This window comes from Saimiri boliviensis, chromosome 8 (genome assembly GCF_048565385.1).
Source record: "Saimiri boliviensis isolate mSaiBol1 chromosome 8, mSaiBol1.pri, whole genome shotgun sequence".
Taxonomy (NCBI): Eukaryota; Metazoa; Chordata; class Mammalia; order Primates; family Cebidae; genus Saimiri; species Saimiri boliviensis.
This window is the reverse complement of record NC_133456.1, coordinates 59,576,990-59,594,723: the sequence shown is the minus strand read 5'-3', so window position 1 is coordinate 59,594,723 and position 17,734 is coordinate 59,576,990. Positions and strand designations below refer to the sequence as shown.

The window sequence follows — 17,734 nt, the reverse complement described above, 5'->3', positions numbered from 1 at the left end:
ACAAAAAACAAAACCTATAGTAAACCCTTAGATTCCTGAACTTGAGTTCAAACATTAGAGGGCTTCAGCTCTTCATAAATGACACTGAAGGTTGATGACAGGTCGTTACTTTACACGTGTCTGGATTTTCATCTCTGTGGCACCAGAACTAGTCACTTGGTGAGTGTTATGGGCTGATTTTTGCCAGCCTCTTGATGGTATATTGAAGTCCTAATTCATCTTACTTCAGAATGCGGCTGTGTTTGTAGATAGCATCTTTAAAGAGGTGATTAGGTTAAAATTAGGCCTTTTGGATGGTCCCTAATACAGTGTGACTGGTGTCTTTATAAGAAGAAATATGGACACAAGAAGAGGTACCAGGGGTGTTTGGGTGCAGAGGAAAGGCCATTTAAAGAGGTGCCCATCTGCAAGCCAAGAAGAGAGGTCACAGAGAACACAAGCTCTGTTGACTCCTTGATCTTGGAATTTCAGCCTCCAGAAATGTGAGAACACACATTTTTGTTGTGTAAGCCACACAGTCTTTGGCATTTTGTTATGGCAGCCCTAGCAAACTAACACAGTGGGTGATTGTAATTCATCTACCCCATCTCATTGAGATCTTAAATTTCTTTGCTCATTCCTAGATACCCAGTGTCACAAGTATCTTGTACCAGAGTTTATAGGTGGAGTCAAGTGCTTGAATTAAATTTGCATGTTTGATGTGTTCATAGATCTTAAGACACATCCCTCCTGCATGTTCACATTTGTAGAATAGATTCCCACAATGCTCTTGTCTCTGTTTTCCTTTCTTTCTCCCTTTAGTTTCCTTCCAAATACTGTCCACTTTGTTTCTTTGTCCTGGGTTCTGGGGTTTTCCAATAGATGCATATTTTTTTGGTTTATAATGCTGCTTGTTGCAGGCAGGAAGTCAGTGTGCATGTGGCCATAGAATCCAAGAACTAACTTCTTGTGTGTAACCTCAGGCAAGGTATCTTGTTTCCCTGACTTGGTTTATTTATCTTCCTGGTATAATAACATCCATATTATCTTCGGAGTGTCTAGAAGCATTAGCAGCAATACAGTTAGGTGCCTGGCATAGTGTATGGTTTATGTTGGTCACTTAATAAACAGTAACTGTTGATGGCCGTCAGGAGGTATCTCTTTATTTCTCTTTTTTCTGCCTTTGTGATCCAAGTTGACAGCAACTGTGTAGTCTTTGTTAACACCCACTAAATAAGTAAGGGATCTAACTAGTTCTTTGCATGTGACATTAGTCACTGCTTGGTATATCATTGTTTACAAGGCTTAATCCCTCAAGGAGCTTTTGTCACTAGGCAGACACAAGAAAGATGTGGAGAGGTGATGTGACGAGGCCGAAAATGCACTGAGTCACTCCAATGCCAGCTCTGCCCTGTGAAACACTTTACAAGTTGCTTTCTCTTTCTCTCTCTTTCTGGACCTCATTTATCTCATCTGTAAAGTGGCGGCTTAGACTAAAACACATCTCTAGTGTATCTTCTCTTTGCCTAATGTTTCACTGAGAGATCATGAAGCCCAAGAGTATGACTGGGTGGAGAGTTCTTCATGCCGATTTTAGTACTACCCAAACCATGATCCCATGCCCAATATGTTTTCCTCCTAAAAGGGTACTAAAAAATATCACCTGTAAGAAACTCTCAACCTGTTCTTCTTCCTGTGCCCTTATTTGAGTTGAACTCCTTGAATATTGAGTTCCTGCTAGAAAAATGCCTTTGTCCTATGGCATCAGTAAGGAGAAAAAGGGCAAAGGTGTTTGTGAAGAAATCCCGTTGACTTCTGCTTCTTGTGCAACTTTGCACCTAGATGCCTTGCTGCACATCCAGGGGGAGTGGAGGGGCAGGTGGCGTTGGGGAGGTACCACGCAGATGGTGCCACAGAGAGTTTCACTTACCACATGGCAGAACAAGGGATGCCACATCTGCCACTTCTGCCTTCCTCCTTGTCCTGTTTTTACACACAGGTGTGTGTGAAACAGTGTGACCTCACAAGTGACAAGGGAGAAGCGTACTTATTGACTGAAGCAGAGCTTCTGGGGGGAAAGCTGTTTTCTTTTCTGTAGTAGGGAGAATGAGAAATACATATAAATGAGGATATCTTATGGCACGATATGCACGCTAGATTTCATCAGTATTCATGACGTGTTTCGTTCTCACCACACTGACATCTGTTAAAAACCAGACTCAGGAATGCCACTCTGGTTTCAGTAACTCTGAAACATGGCTTCCGAGGGGATGTATTGCTGAGTTCTCTCTCCCACTTTGACAGCACTGAGTTTGCTGCTGAGTGTAGATAACTTTGAGTACTTCAGAATCTCCTCCTACAGAGACAGTAGAAGTCTAACACGGTATAGTCAGTGACATGCATCCTGTAAGAAGCCAAATTGGTATGAAATCTTTAGTTGTTAAGGAGACTAGCCTCAGTTTCATCTGTATTTTGAGAGAACTCTATTCTAAATCTCATATAATTAGGTGAATTTCTAAAACTGTGATTAAACTGTAGTCAGCCAGGGAAAAATTAGGAATAAATTAGAAGTGTCATTGCCTTGAGATTTATAGTTGCTTTCCCTGTGCCTACAGAAATTAAGGAGCTTCTCTCTTTTGTATTACAGGCTTTGATGAGAAATCCAGAAGAAAGAATATGTGAAAGAAAAAGATGCCATCTATGTATAGCAAGCAAAATTTGAAGATTATTACAATAAAAACAGAAGAAAGGCAAGAGAATACTTACTAGTTAAAGGTAAGTGGATGTTTCTGTAAATTCTGAACTCTTTGATATGTTAGATAGAACAGGAAAGTGAATTTATATGTGTTTGTGTGTGAGTACACATTGACTTATCAAGCAGGGCTTAGACAGGATGTGATATGATATGTGATATGGCATATTAGCAAAATATTTGCACCACTGGCACATAAGGAAAAAAATTAATAAATACTGTTACTCTCCTACTTTCAAATGAAAGTCCAACACCCAAAAGTTGAATAATAGGCTTACGTTTTTATAGAAGGTCTCTTCCTACAGAGTAAAATAAGTAAAAAAAGTAAAATGTACTAATTGTACTGTGCCTCAGGCATATTTCCTATATTTCCAATATTTTATACACACATTTTTAAAACATAAAAAATTTTATTTTTATTCATGGTTGAACAGCTTCACCAGCTTAAGTCCAGTGGGCAACTGAGCAAAGCAAAGAGTTGATTCTTTTTATATGTGCAATGATTTTCATCTTTAGCTTAATTGAAGTAAGGGAGTGTTTTGTATCCTTAGTATCAATACCTGAGTTTTACTTTCCATTTTCTACTGCTTCTTATAATAAGAGGGGAACAGAATATTTGAACAGTTGCACAGCACTGTTATAATGATAGCAGTGCTACAGGAAACAAACTGCCAGGCATGTAGGCAACACAAGCAGATGAGTTCTCAAAATGCTTCTTCATGAGGTGCTCAGTTCATATCTGACAAGCAAAAGCAGTTTGAAGGACATGATATAAAATATGCAAAATTATGAACTGCACATAAGTAAAATGTGCAACAGTTAGGAACATCATTTTATGTCTCGAAATGCTTCCTTTGGTGAAATCAATGGTAAGATTGCAATTCCACATGCTGGCACTTGCTGGAGAGAAATGTCACGTTAGCAGTCAAGGATGTCGTCTCTGGAGATCCTACCCTACCACTTACCACTTGTGTGATTGTGGTCAAAATGATTAATCTCTTTTTGCCTCAGTTTTCTCACCTGTAAAATATAGGTGATATTAAAACCTACTTTATAGAGTTACTCAGTAGATGAAATGAGTCAATATAGGCAAAGCACTTGGAAGAATTCCGAGCACATAGAAAGTGCTCAGTAATCATTGGTCGATTTTATCATTGGGTAAAGTGTACTTCAGGGATGGAAATTTCAGTTGTTTGTTCCAAAGGGGGCAAAGATGTGGAAGAGCATAACAGATGTTGGGGAAGTGAAAGATACCATTTCTTTAACCCTGGGCATATTTGTACTGTTCATGCAGCTGTCACAGGAACTGATGGATGCCAGGCAGGGATAGAAGAAAGCTACAGGGGGTCAATGTACTTCTCAAACAAAGTCTTGTTGATTGTCTTCTTGATTCAAGCACCTTGAGAAGCATTGGAGAATACGGTCTTAAATGATTCAGGACTTTCTTAGGTTACAAATAAGACCATCTTAAACTTTTCTGTAATCTGTAAGGCTGGACTTGACTTGGTTCCAGACATTATATCCAGCCTCACCTCTTTAGCTCCTTGTCCTCATTCTTGCCTTCTTTCATTCCCTCTAAAAAACAAGCAGTGGCTTTCCACTTGGATTTTTTGGTACCCACTGCACGATGCAGCCTGGCTTCTTTCCCTCCCTTCCTCCTGTATCCTTTTCCTTTAAGTCTCAGGCTGGGGTTTCTCTGGCTTCTCTACTAAAGGGGCCCCCTCTGAAAAGTGAGCTTCCAAAAATATTGCTCCTATTATCATTCTCATCAGCAACGAATATGAGAGGCTATCTTTTTTTATATCCATGCAACAAGGAGTATTCCAAAATTGTTTTATCGTTGCCAGTCTGATAGGTGCTGAACTTGATTATTTAAAGTAGGTATAAGAGATCATGCACAGGCCGGGCACAGTGGCTCATGCCTGTAATCCTAGCACTCTGGGAGGCAGAGACAAACAGGTCAAAAGGTCAGGAGTTCGAGACTAGCCTGGCCAATGTGGTGAAACTCCGTCTCTACTAAAAATACAAAAATTAGCTGGACGTGGTGGTGCGCACCTGTAGTCTCAGCTACAGTACTCGGGAGGCTGAAGTTAGTCATTCATTAACTCACCTTCAGAGCCTCCTTTATAGCACTCATTACTACTGAAAATTATTATTTTTTTACATTTCTCTCTTTATTTACTTTTCACCTGCCTTCTCTCCTGGTGTATAAGTTCCCTGAGGCCTGGGACATCATTTGCCCTCTTCACAGTAATATTCTGGATCCTGGTTCAGCAATTGCCATATACGAAGTACTCGATAAACATTCTGAGAGTGAAAGAATGAGAAAAACAGGATCTTGTAACTGAAATAGACAGCATGTTTACAACAGTGCTAGAGGCTCAGAAATAGAAGGGAGTCTTACAAAACGTTAGACCTACGTAGGCAGGAGCAATATTGAAACCATTAATAGCCTCTCTGCACAGATAAGGAACAGCCCCAATAGGCATTGGCCATAGTTCTGGGCAGGGTCTAAAAGGGCCTCTTTTGGCAGTAGGTTTTACCCTTGAGGTGCTGGATTGTGGGGAGGTGGCTGAGAATTCAAGAGTGTGGCTCAGGGAACTGGTCAGCTACCAACCACTATGGTGGAATTGTCAATATCTTAACCAAGCATAGCTGCATGTGTGCATTCCTGCTCAATATCAGTCCTGATTATAGTACCAAGCAGAACCTTTCTAGTCCTGTTTGTACTGGAATACTGTTCTCTGCCTTGGATCAATAAGAAGAGTCATCCAGGCCAGGCACGGTGGCTCACGCCTGTAATCCCAGCACTTTGGGAGGCTGAGGTGGTAGATCACTTGAGGTCAGGAGTTTGAGACTAGCCTGGCCAACATGGTGAAACCCTGTCTCCACAAAGAATACAGAAATTAGCCAGACATGGTGGCACATGCCTATAATTCCAGCTACTTGGGAGGCTGAGGCAGTATAATCACTTGAACCCGGGAAGCAGAAGTTGCAGTGAGCAGAGATCGCACCACTGCACTCCAGCCTGGGCAGCAGAGTAAGTGAGACTCCATCTTGAAAAAAAGAAAAAGAAAAGGCATCCAGATAGAGCCAGAGGACTCTGGTGCCCTCTAATTTCACCCCTGAGCACCCTTCTGCTCGCATTGCATACCAGTAAGTCCTCCCTTATACCTGTTTTATTTCATGTGTGTGGATTGTGTAGTTATATATCATAGTTGTACACATTTTAGGGATACATGTGATATTCTGATACATGTATTCAATGCATCATGATCAAATCAGGCTAACTGGGATATCTATCACCTTGAATATTTATCTTTTCTTTCTGTCAGGATACCTATTTTAAATAACCATGCTTATCACCTATGAGACTGGCAAGGACTAAAAATATTTTAAATACTCCTCATTTAAAGGATATGGACAAAAAGGCTCTCCTATACTGTTGATGATAATGTCAGTAGGGGCAATATTTTTAGAAGTTAACTTGGCAGTACTTATCAAAATTCTAAATGCACATTCTTATTGAACAGATAAGATAACTTTTAGGGATTTATCTTCCAGATAAACTGGTATAAATACAAAATGATGTATGCACAGGTGCGTTCGCTCTAGCATTGTTATAATAGCAAAATTATGGGAGCAATTTCTATGGTTGTTGATAGGAGAGTAGTAGATGGATGATGGTGCTTCCATCTACTAGAATACTGTGTAACCTTTAAAAAATGTCAGGTTAGATCTCTCAAACGTATTAAGTAAAAGTGAGGGCGGGGGAGCTGCCAAAATGGTGTGTATCATGAAATCCTGACACACCCTACAACCTGGAGGACCCTTGGGACATTATGCTGCATGAAATAAGCCAGTCACAAAAGGATGAGTACTGTATGATCTTACTTATGTGCGGTACCTAGTATAGTCACATTTACAGAGATGGAAAGCAGAGTGGTGGTTGCCAGGAGCTGTAGGGAAGAAGGAATGGGCAGTTACTGTTTAGTGGGCACAGAGTTTCAGTTTGAGATAATGAAAGTGTTCTAGAGATGGATGATGACAGTGATGGTCGCCCAACAATATGAATGCACTTAATACCACTGAACTATACACTTAGAAATAGATTAAATGAGCAATTTTTGGTAAACCTGTTTTACCACAGTTTTTTTAATATTAAGAAGAAGAAAATTTTCCAGGTTTTTCCAGTGAAAAAGTGTTAATAGTTTAAAATACCACCATAATACATTTTAGTGACCGTCAGCTAAAATTCCTGAGTAGTCTCGGGATCTAAAAACAAAAGTATGATATTTTTAAAAGAAAAAAAAATCTATTTTCCTTTTAAATGATGCCTCATACACCTAACTTTAGTGGCGCAAATTAAGAAACAACAAATTACTAGCCAAATGCCAAATCACTGTACCTCCTAGTTCTGTTAGGGATTAAATGAGTTAACACTTGTTCTTTTAAGAACTTTACAAGTATTAACTTATTAAATCCCCAACAGAACTAGGAGGTATTCTGACTTCTATTTCACGGATGAGATCACTGAGAACAGAGAGGTTATGTAACATGCCCCAGGTCACACAGCTAGTGAGAAACAGAACGGGTTGTCATCAAACCGAAAAATTATATAGCTCCAGAGCACAAAGCAGTCTGAGCCACTCTGCTTTACCATCTCCCATCTCTGAAGAGCTTCTGCATTAGAAGAACCATCTATAAACTATGTTGGCATTTCTAAGCTTTCTACTGCATAGTTATAACTGAAAAGCTTGATACAGCTATTAGCTTTTCTTCAGTAGATGCTTGTTAACTTGAAATGAGCAAATGATTTGTCTCTGACTGGGAAATTATTCTTTAACATTTACCTAGCTTCTTGGCTGCACATGGTGGCTCACACCTATAATCCCAGCACTTCAAGAGGCCAATGAGGGCAGATCACTTGAGGTCAGGAGTTCTAGAACAGCCTGGCCAACATGGCGAAACCTGGTCTCTTTTAAAAATATAAAAATTAGTTGGGCGTGATGGCATATGCTGTAATCCCAGCTACTTGGGAGGCTGAGGCAGGAGAATTGCTTGAGCCTGGGAGGTAGAGGTTGCAGTGAGCTGAGATGGAGCCACTGCACTCCAGCCTGAATGACAAAAACCAAACAAACAAACAAAAGCATTTACCTAGCTTCTTACTCAACACAGTCATGGAGGCGAACAAGGGAAGGCTACATATAAAAACACAAGTATTCTAAGGTTTTATCAGAGAAGAGCTCTGGAAAGGAATTTTCCATATTGAAAGGGGAATACGTGATCTTATCTTCTTCCTAAGGCTCATGTCTCCCAAAACATTAGGTTAATTTTCAAAATATATTTCATGTTTGTATTCAAACAAATTTAGAAAATGCTGAATTAAAAGGCATGAACAGTTTCTCTTCTGCAGGAATTCTTAGGGACTTAGATAAACACCATGAGTTGCCAAACAACAGATATATTAAATAATATATAACAATATATTTTATATAATATGTAATTGTTTCCCAGAGTTGTTTTTACCTCAGAGCCCTTTTCCCATGGAAAAAGTTGAGGGTTTAATGCTTCCTGGATCATTTTTTTGAAATCTTTGGATTAAGGATTTTCCAAATCTACCACCAGGGGTCAGTTTTCCCCCTCCTTTTATATTCTGACTAATCATTGACCAAAACTTAATTTTCTCTCAGCACACCTGAGACAGGCTGACATTTTTCAAGTGGACGTTGCTTGAAACTTTTAAGGGATGAGTACAAGAAATAAGAAAAACAAGAATCCCTATAAATAGCAACATTTCCAAAATCTACGAGGCTGAGCCAAAGAAACAGCAAATCTACCAAGCTCTCTTGCACCAGTATGGAGAACAAATTCTCAGCCATATTGCTTGGCTCTTTTTCCCTCCTGTTTCTCAGCCAAGTGGCCTTTCTGTCATCTCAGCCCCCAAGCACATCTGTGAGCTTATCTTATTATATCTAAGGATAAATCCCATAGACGTTTGTGTTTTCATGGTTCAAATTCTTTTCTGATTTAAATATCCTAGGTCTGCACTGTGATTTTGCGTCTAAGTCCTAGTTGGCAGCTCTGAGATAGCTCGGTAGTAATGAACAAATATGGCACTCCTGTGAATGTTCTAGTCCTAAGTAAAGCAAATATGCAGTAAATATGCTAGGCCGGGCGCGGTGGCTCAAGCTTGTAATCCCAGCACTTTGGGAGGCTGAGGCGGGTGGATCACGAGGTCAAGAGATCGAGACCATCCTGGTCAACATGGTGAAACCCCGTCTCTACTAAAAATACAAAAAATTAGCTGGGCATGGTGGCGTGTGCCTGTAATCCCAGCTACTTAGGAGGCTGAGGCAGGAGAATTGCCTGAACCCAGGAGGCGGAGGTTGCGGTGAGCCGAGATCGTGCCATTGCACTCCAGCCTGGGTAACAAGAGCGAAACTCCGTCTCAAAAAAAAAAAAAAAAAAAAAATATGCTAACCTCCCTTCCCCTGCCAGGACAGACATTATTAATCAACACAGCACCCTTTCTTTATAGAACTCAGAACAGGTCTCACAAGACTTCCTGAAACAGGGCTCCATGCAGGCAATACCAATGGATTGGTGTTAATGTGAGAAAACTCTAAGCCTAAGTTGTAAAAATCCTTCCACTTCTGGACTGTTCTCTGTTGACTGTGTTTTGAAAGTTAATCTTCATAATCCTCTACCCAACACACACACGCATGTGTGTGCACCACACACACACACACACACACACACACACACACACACAGACACACACGCCTTTAAAAGTCTGTTTTAAATCTCCAGTAATGAAAACCTATCTACTACAGCCCCAGCATATCCTTACTCATACCTTATCCTTAGCAAACTATATGGGTGCAACACCTGATTTAAAGAGAAGGGTTGTTACATCCCAGCATATGCCAGAAGCTCCAAACTTGGTCCATTCTGTTGTTTAATTTCAGATTCCTATTGATGACAGGCCATATGCCCTATTTTAATTAGCACTTGCTTAGAGTTGCCTTTGTGTGAGGTAGTTAGGAAATGACCTGCATTATTTATCAATCTTTAGCAAAAGCTGGGTCAGGTATTAAAAGGCCTAACCTGTTATGGTAGACTTTGAAATTATCATCTGACAAGTTAATTTCTTTTGAATGCTGAAAGCTTGTTTTAGCATTAAAGAATAAGAAGGTAATATAGTGTAGTCATTAAGCATACCCTCTGGAGTTACATGGGGTTCAACCCTTGGCTCCCCCACTTAATTGTGCTTCGGGGTCTTTGGAGAGTCACTACTTAATCCTTCTAAGTCTTCTTAAAAAGAAGATAAAAATGATACCTGTCTCACTGTAGTGCTTTTATAAAATGTTATTGTACATCTACTTTGCACAAGTGCAAAACGTCACTGTGAGGACTGAATGAACTGGGCATTTACTTTACCCCGTGCTGAGATGGAACCATTATCACTAATCTTTTAAAGCACTTTTATGTTTCAGCTGAAACCATCATGAAAGGTGGGGGCAAAAGAAGATATGTGTGTCTTAGCTCGATTGGAGATGGGATTTGATTGTAGCCTGGCCAGCAGGGTGAATATTTAATTTTTTAATTGTGCTTTGGAAGTGAACTTTCCCCTGTGGCCAGTAGGGTGTGCTGTGAGAACAGAGTAACTACTTGATGGTGTTGCTCTTCACCTTGGGGGAGTGTGATTAGAAACTAATGAGCTGCAAGTTCGACTTTGCTGTTAGTTCTCTAGCTTCTGTTTCTTGTGAAATTTAACTCCATACACGTTTCTTATGGCAGCAGAATTGATGAACATTTACTACATGTTCTTTCTGGCCAATGCAGTGTTGAAATGAATTTACCACATAAGGACAAGGTGACACTAATGCACGGGAGGTTGTTAAGAAGGCATCATGGAACTACTATATAAATTAACTACTGATGAGAGATAATAACACTATGAAAACCCCTGGAAGAGATAAAAGCCTTTTATAGCAATAATAACACACCACCTACCTTCCTATTTGCCTAAGTCACTGAATGGCTGTACAGGGGTAAGGAGAGGTAAAGTACATAAAAGCAGAGAGTTGGGGATAGGTAGAAATAAAAGGCTGTTAGAGTTCAAGTCCTAATTACCAAAAGGTAAAGATAAGATCAGCAGCACCTATGATTTTTCTATATTGCATCTACATACTTGCTATTTAGAATCTTACGTTAATTATTTTAGCTTTGCCTCTTGAAATCAGCTTCAGAAATTAACCCAGTTAATTGGTGGGCCCCCAAGCAAATTTTAAATTCATCTTTGAATTTTTAAAGAAGTTGCTTTTTTATTTAAATCCCATATTGGGATTTAAGTAGCTAACATATATCTTACCTCAATTCTTTTGTGTTATAAAAGTAGTTCTGTTTCTGACAATCTAATAGGAGAAAAAAATTATCTTATTTGTTTAATATTTACTTCTGATTTTCAGTGAAGGACTTTTGTATATTTATTGAGTGTTCATATTTTGCATAAAAATTGCCTATTCCTATGCCTCATTTTCTGTGGATTTGCTTCTTAGTAAGTTAAGAGGGAAACAATTCAGAGGTGACAGACTAAGGCACGTATGCCTTAATAATACAATCTTGTCTGGGGCTGTGGCTTATGCCTGTAATCCTATCGCTTTGGGAGGCCAAAGCGGGAAGATCGCTTGAGGCCAAGGGTTCGATGCTGCAGTGAGCTATGATCACACCATGCGCTCAGTCCAGGAGACAGAGCAAGACTCTGTCTCTAAAAAAATATATAAATATAAATAATACTTATTTTGTTATGCCAGCCAACAACAACAACAACAAAATGTAAATAATACAATACTGATTTAAAAGTAATCCCAAATAATGTGAGAACATAAATGTTCAGCTTCTGCCTAGTCTTTAGAGTGGCTGACAACCCATTCTCCCTTTTGGAGTCATTCTTGAGCTCACAGATGGCTGGTTCCTCTGTGTGAGGTCCCTGTCAGCCCTGTGCCAGTTGCAAAGAGCTAGAAGAGCAACCGTCCTTGTAGTCCATGTGGATTTCCGTAGAGGAGGCAGGTGGTGCTGTTTGTTGAACAGTCCTGCTCAGCAGATGGCAGTGTTATTATTTGGCTTTAAGAATCAGCTTTAAGAAAAGATGCATAATTCTGGCTAAGCATGGTGGCTCATGCCTGTAATCCCAGCACTTTGGGAGGCCAAGGTGGATGGATCGCTTGAGATCAGGAATTCGAGACCAGCCTGGCCAACACGGTGAAACATCTCTATTAAAAATACAAAAATTAGCCGGGTATGGTTGTGTGTACCTGTAATCCCAGCTACTCAGGAGGCTGAGGCCGGAGAATCACTTGAACCTGGGAGGTGGAGGTTGTAGTGAGCTGAGATTGCACCCTGCACTCTCTCTCTCTCAAAGCAAGACACCATTTCAAAAAGAAAAAAATAAAATAAAAGATAGAATTTCTCCATCAGTCTGGGCAGTAATTGAGTCTGATTTTTTTCTTTATCTTACACTTGGTGGAAATGTTGGCTTGATGAATAGCCAAAGTGAGTTTTTTGCTTATTTGTGTGTTTTGTTTGTTGCCCAGGATGGTGGAATAAGTTAAGAGTGACTCATTTTGCCAAAATGTGGTTTCTGTTAGGCCCATGCCTTAGAAACGGGGGTCTCTTTAATAAGTTGGCAAAGCTTATGAACACTTTCCTAGAAAAATATGTTTTAAGATTAAATTTAAGTTATTTTGAAATAACAGTTTCTAAAATATTACATTTGTGTTATAAAAAACAAAGGTGCTTATATATTAATGCAATAAATAACAATTTCTAATACTAGATCTAGTAACTACTGTAATGTCAAAGTTATCAGGAGTATAAACAATATTTTGCAATATAGGCAACCACCATGATGTGATATCAAAATATCTGTGGTTTCCATTGGTGACTGAGTCACAAGTATTGCTAATATTTCTGTAGTTTGTTACCTATATTCATAATTGAAGAAACACTAAATTCCAGTTAGAGACTAGTGATAACAAAAAATTATAAATTGCCCCTATAATCCAAGTTCTATATTTGAAATCTGTGCAAGGATCCTTTGGAGCTCAGGGATGTCCCAAAGTGGGGCATCCTTGGCTGGAGTGGGGACAAGAGTTGATACAAAGGGACATGAAGGACTTTTTTGAGGTACTAGAACTATTCAATCATAATTGTGATGATGGTTACACGACCGTGTATGTTTGTCAAAAACTTACAAACTATATGACAAAAGGGGGGAATTTTGCTGTATCTAAGTGAGGACTTGATAAAAGAAGTAAAGAAAGAGAAGAATTAGGAAGGGAAAGAGAATAAAAGAAAGAATAATGAGTTGAATATTGCTGCTAGTGGAAAGAACCACTATATAAAGGTCTTTGTTGGATTGGGGTTGGGTTTCCTACACAGTTATTCAGTGCTTTATTGAGGGTCCATGTAGCCATAAGGAGTGAAGTGAAAGACTCTGAAAGAAGATTCTCTGGGTTCAAATTCTGGCTCTGCCACTAATTTACTGTGTGACCCTGGGCAAATGACCTGACATCTCTATGCCTCACTTTCTCCATCTATAAAATGAAGATGATAATAGTTATACCTATCTGATAAGATTTTTGGGGGGGTATTAAATGGATTTATATATATGAAGTGCTTAGAATAGTACTTTGCACATAGGAAGCACCGTAATGTCCTCGAATATTTAGAAATGCTTGAGGAAGAGACTGAGGCCATGAGGAGGACCTTAACACCAGTAACTGCGTAAGTAATCACAGGAAAATAGTATTTGGTCAAGAGAAGTTAGGCATTATTTTTTTTAAATGAGTGTATGTCCCAAAGACACATCAGCTTACGTGTTAACGTGCTTTTAAATGCATTTGAAACACCTTATTTTTCGGTTCTGCACTACCGTCAGCTCTCAGATGGATGCAGTCTCCAACATCCTCTTCCGTTTCCAAATAACTTCCTCTGTTGGACCACCCCACATGATGCATTTCCAAAAGACAAAGCCAGAGATTTTATGCAGTGTTTGCAAATAAAAATCACATCCAAGGACATAATAAAGGTGCCAGGTCTTCTGGTTGACACATGCAGTGAATACTTATGTTTGAGTCATTAATTGTGGTTGATATACAGTACCATCCAGACAGTCCAGACAGCTGTGAGTAAGTTCTAGGAAAAGTAAAATAGGGCTTCTCTCTTCTCTGCCCATTCTCTCTCTCTCTCTCTCTCTCTCTCTCTCTCTCTCTCTCTCTCTCTTTTAAGCTGGTCTCTCACTGTGTCACCCAGGCTAGAGTGCAGTGGCATGATCTCAGCTCACTGCAACCTCCGCCTCCCTGGTTCAAGTGATTCTCTGGCCTCAGCCTCCCAAGTAGCTAGGACTACAGGCATGTGCTAACATACCCGGCTAGTTTTTTGTGTTTTTAGTAGAGACAGGGTTTCACCATGTTAGCCAGGATGGTCTCAATCTCTTGACCTTGTGATCCACCCGCCTTGACCCCCCAAAGTGCTGGGATTATAGGTGTGAGCCACCGTGCTTGGCCCCTCTCCTTTTAATATAAGTTTAGATTTCACATCCCTGTGAATGTTGAAGCAGATTAGAAAGTATCAGCCTGCTTCTATTAATAGATCTGCAGAAACCAATTTAAATGCAACTGAAGGGAACCCATCAGAGTGAAATAAAATAATGATACCAATATTTCTGTGTTAAGGTTATGCCATGAAATTCCAGTAGCTTTGTTTCTTATCAATTAAGAAAGTAACATTTGTTTCATTTTGTCTTTATTTTTTGTTTTAATAGCTGAACATTATCTTAGGTATCACTTAGACCAGGGCTGTCCCAGAGAATTTTTTACAAAGTTGGACATGATCTTTGTTGTCCAATATAGTAGCCACTGATGTATGTGGCTATTAAGCACTTTAAAGGTGGCTGGTGTGACTAAGGAACTGAATTGTTAATTTTTGTTTAATTTTAATTAATTTAAGATGAAATAGTCACATGCGACTAGCAGCTAGCTTATAAGACAAGGCACATCTAGACTCAAGATTGCCAACTGCCCTGCAGGCTTGATTTGTTGCCAACACTTAAAGATTGAAAGACTTTATATAAAGGTCTGAATTGTGGCTTCCCATGAGAAACTGGAGCATCTGGAGACACTGGGAATACCCTCACTGGATAAGACATGTGCTCTCTAGTCCCCACTGCTCCCTGTCATCCTGTACTCAGCCTGCTACATTTTCATTACCTCCCTGGCCTCTGTTGGCACTTGCATGTACAGTCCCTAATCTAATTCAACCTCAGATGACTCTTCATGTGGGAAATGAAAGCCCAGAGACATAAAGTGCCTTATGCAAAGTCATCCAGTAATTAACACTAGAGCTGGCACCAGAATCCAAGAGCCTGGCTGGTGTACTCTCTCTCAGAGACCTGAATACTGACATCTCTGGGGCTGTGTGAGGGTAGGGGAAAGGGGGGGACCAAGTAGCGCCTGGGTATATCTGAGCTGCCCTTGCAAGTCTCATCCTCCCTTACTTCTAGGCCATGGGTAGATTAGACACCAGGTCGGTGAGTTCTCTGCCTTCTTCCTATCTGGGCTGACTCAGTGAGAGCCACAATGGGGAGTGAGGGCGTGGGAGGGAGGGAGGCCTGAACTTTCCCTGGCCCTTTCCCTCTCTGACTTCCTCTCTCATTGTTTACCTCTGCCAGGTCCAGTGTTCTCAGGGAGGGCGCATCTGGTAAAACATTGTTGGCTATTTATCCTCCCAGGCATCTTTGCTTCACGCAGTTCCTCTGCTCGTTTGGATCCACCTTTCTTTTTCCAAAGGGCTTTTGGCTGCTTCTGGCATCCTGGCCAATTAAACTTAGGCCAGAGCAAAAGTAGACTACCTACTTAAATCCACATGGAAAGCTTTGAAATAGTCATTCACAGTAAAAGAGTTACATTTTATTGGGCATTTCTCCATTCTCATGTCCTGTTCAGGTCCCTGAAATCCTTTCTGGGGATTATCTTATTTACCAACCCCAGCAGATCAAACATCTTGACCTATCTGAAACCTGAATATCTCTAATTCAGAAAGGGAGTTTAGCACCATGACTCTGGAGACACATTCACCTGAATTTAAGCCCTTGTTCTGCCAGTTGCTAGGTTAGTGACCTGGGGAAAATCACTTAACCTCCTGAGCCTGAATTTTTTCAAGTGTTAAAACTTTGTAGGGCTTTGGTGAGAAATAAATCTTTTTTTTTTTTCTTTTTTTTTTTATTGTATTTTAGGTTTTGGGGTACATGTGATGAACATGCAAGATTGTTGCATAGGTACACACATGGCAGTGTGCTTTGCTGCCTTCCGTCCCCTCACCTGTATCTGTCATTTCTCCCCATGATATCTCTTCCCACCTCCCCACCCCCCCGCCCCTCCCCCATTTCCCCCCAACGGACCCCAGTGTGTAGTGCTCCCCTCCCTGTGTCCATGTGTTCTCATTGTTCAACACCCGCCTATGAGCGAGAATATACGGTGTTTGATTTTCTGCTCTTGTGTCAGTTTGCTGAGAATGATGGTTTCCAGGTTCATCCATGTCCCTACAAAGGACGTGAACTCATCGTTTTTGATGGCTGCATAATATTCCATGGTGTATATGTACCACATTTTCCCTATCCAGTCTATCATCGTTGGGCATTTGGGTTGGTTCCAGGTCTTTGCTATTGTAAACAGTGCTGCAATGAACATTCGTGTGCACGTGTCCTTGTAGTAGAATGATTTATAATCCTTTGGATATATACCCAGTAATGGGATTGCTGGGTCAAATGGGATTTCTATTTTTAGGTCCTTGAGGAATCACCACACTGTCTTCCACAATGGTTGAATTAATTTACATTCCCACCAACAGTGTAAAAGTGTTCCTATTTCTCCACATCCTCTCCAGCATCTGTTGTTTCCCGATTTTTTAATGATCGCCATTCTAACTGGTGTGAGATGGTATCTCAATGTGGTTTTGATTTGCATTTCTCTGATGACCAGTGATGATGAGCATTTTTTCATAAGTTTGTTGGCCTCCTGCATGTCTTCTTTTGTAAAGAATCTGTTCATATCCTTCGCCCATTTTTGAATGGGCTTGTTTGTTTTTTTCTTGTAGATCTGCTTTAGTTCTTTGTAAATTCTGGATATCAGCCCCTTGTCAGATGGGTAGGCTGCAAAAATTTTTTCCCATTCTGTTGGTTGCCGATTCACTCTACTGACTGTTTCTTTTGCCGTGCAGAAGCTGTGGAGTTTGATTAGGTCCCATTTGTCTATTTTGGCTTTTGTTGCCATTGCTTTTGGCGTTTTGGTCATGAAGTCCTTGCCTACACCTATGTCCTGAATGGTTTTGCCTAGATTTTCTTCTAAGGTTTTTATGGTATTAGGTCTGATGTTTAAGTCTCTAATCCATCTGGAGTTAATTTTGGTGTAAGGTGTCAGGAAGGGGTCCTGTTTCTGCTTTCTGCACATGGCTAGCCAGTTTTCCCAACACCATTTATTAAACAGGGAGTCCTTTCCCCATTGCTTGTTTTTGTCAGGTTTGTCGAAGATCAGATGGTTGTGGGTATGTTGTATTTCCTCTGAGGCCTCTGTTCTGTTCCATTGGTCTATATCTCTGTTTTGGTACCAGTACCATGCTGTTTTGATTACTGTAGAGAAATAAATCTTATCATGAAGGTAAGGTAGAAACCATAGCACCTTAGACACAATGATTGCTCCATAGATGAAAAGAATGTAGCTTTTTTTTTTTTTTTTAAAAGAATATCCCTTTTCAAAGCCGGGCGTGGTGGCTCAAGCCTGTAATCCCAGCACTTTGGGAGGCCGAGGCAGGTGGATCATGAGGTCAAGAGATCGAGACCATCCTGGTCAACATGGTGAAACCCCGTCTTTACTAAATACAAAAAATTAGCTGGGCATCGTGGCGCATGCCTGTAATCCCAGCTACTCAGGAGGCTGAGGC

The 17,734-nt window shown here is 40.3% G+C and overlaps 1 protein-coding gene across 1 annotated transcript in view; it reads left to right on the top strand.

Moving 5' to 3' along the window:
* FRMD4B (FERM domain containing 4B) overlaps positions 1-17,734 on the top strand; it is a 362,743-nt gene that overhangs the window by 101,482 nt on the left and 243,527 nt on the right. The window contains exon 2 of the mRNA XM_074404537.1: positions 2,627-2,754. The gene's annotated coding sequence lies outside the window, so the exon portion shown is untranslated. The remainder of the gene's footprint in view (positions 1-2,626; positions 2,755-17,734) is intronic.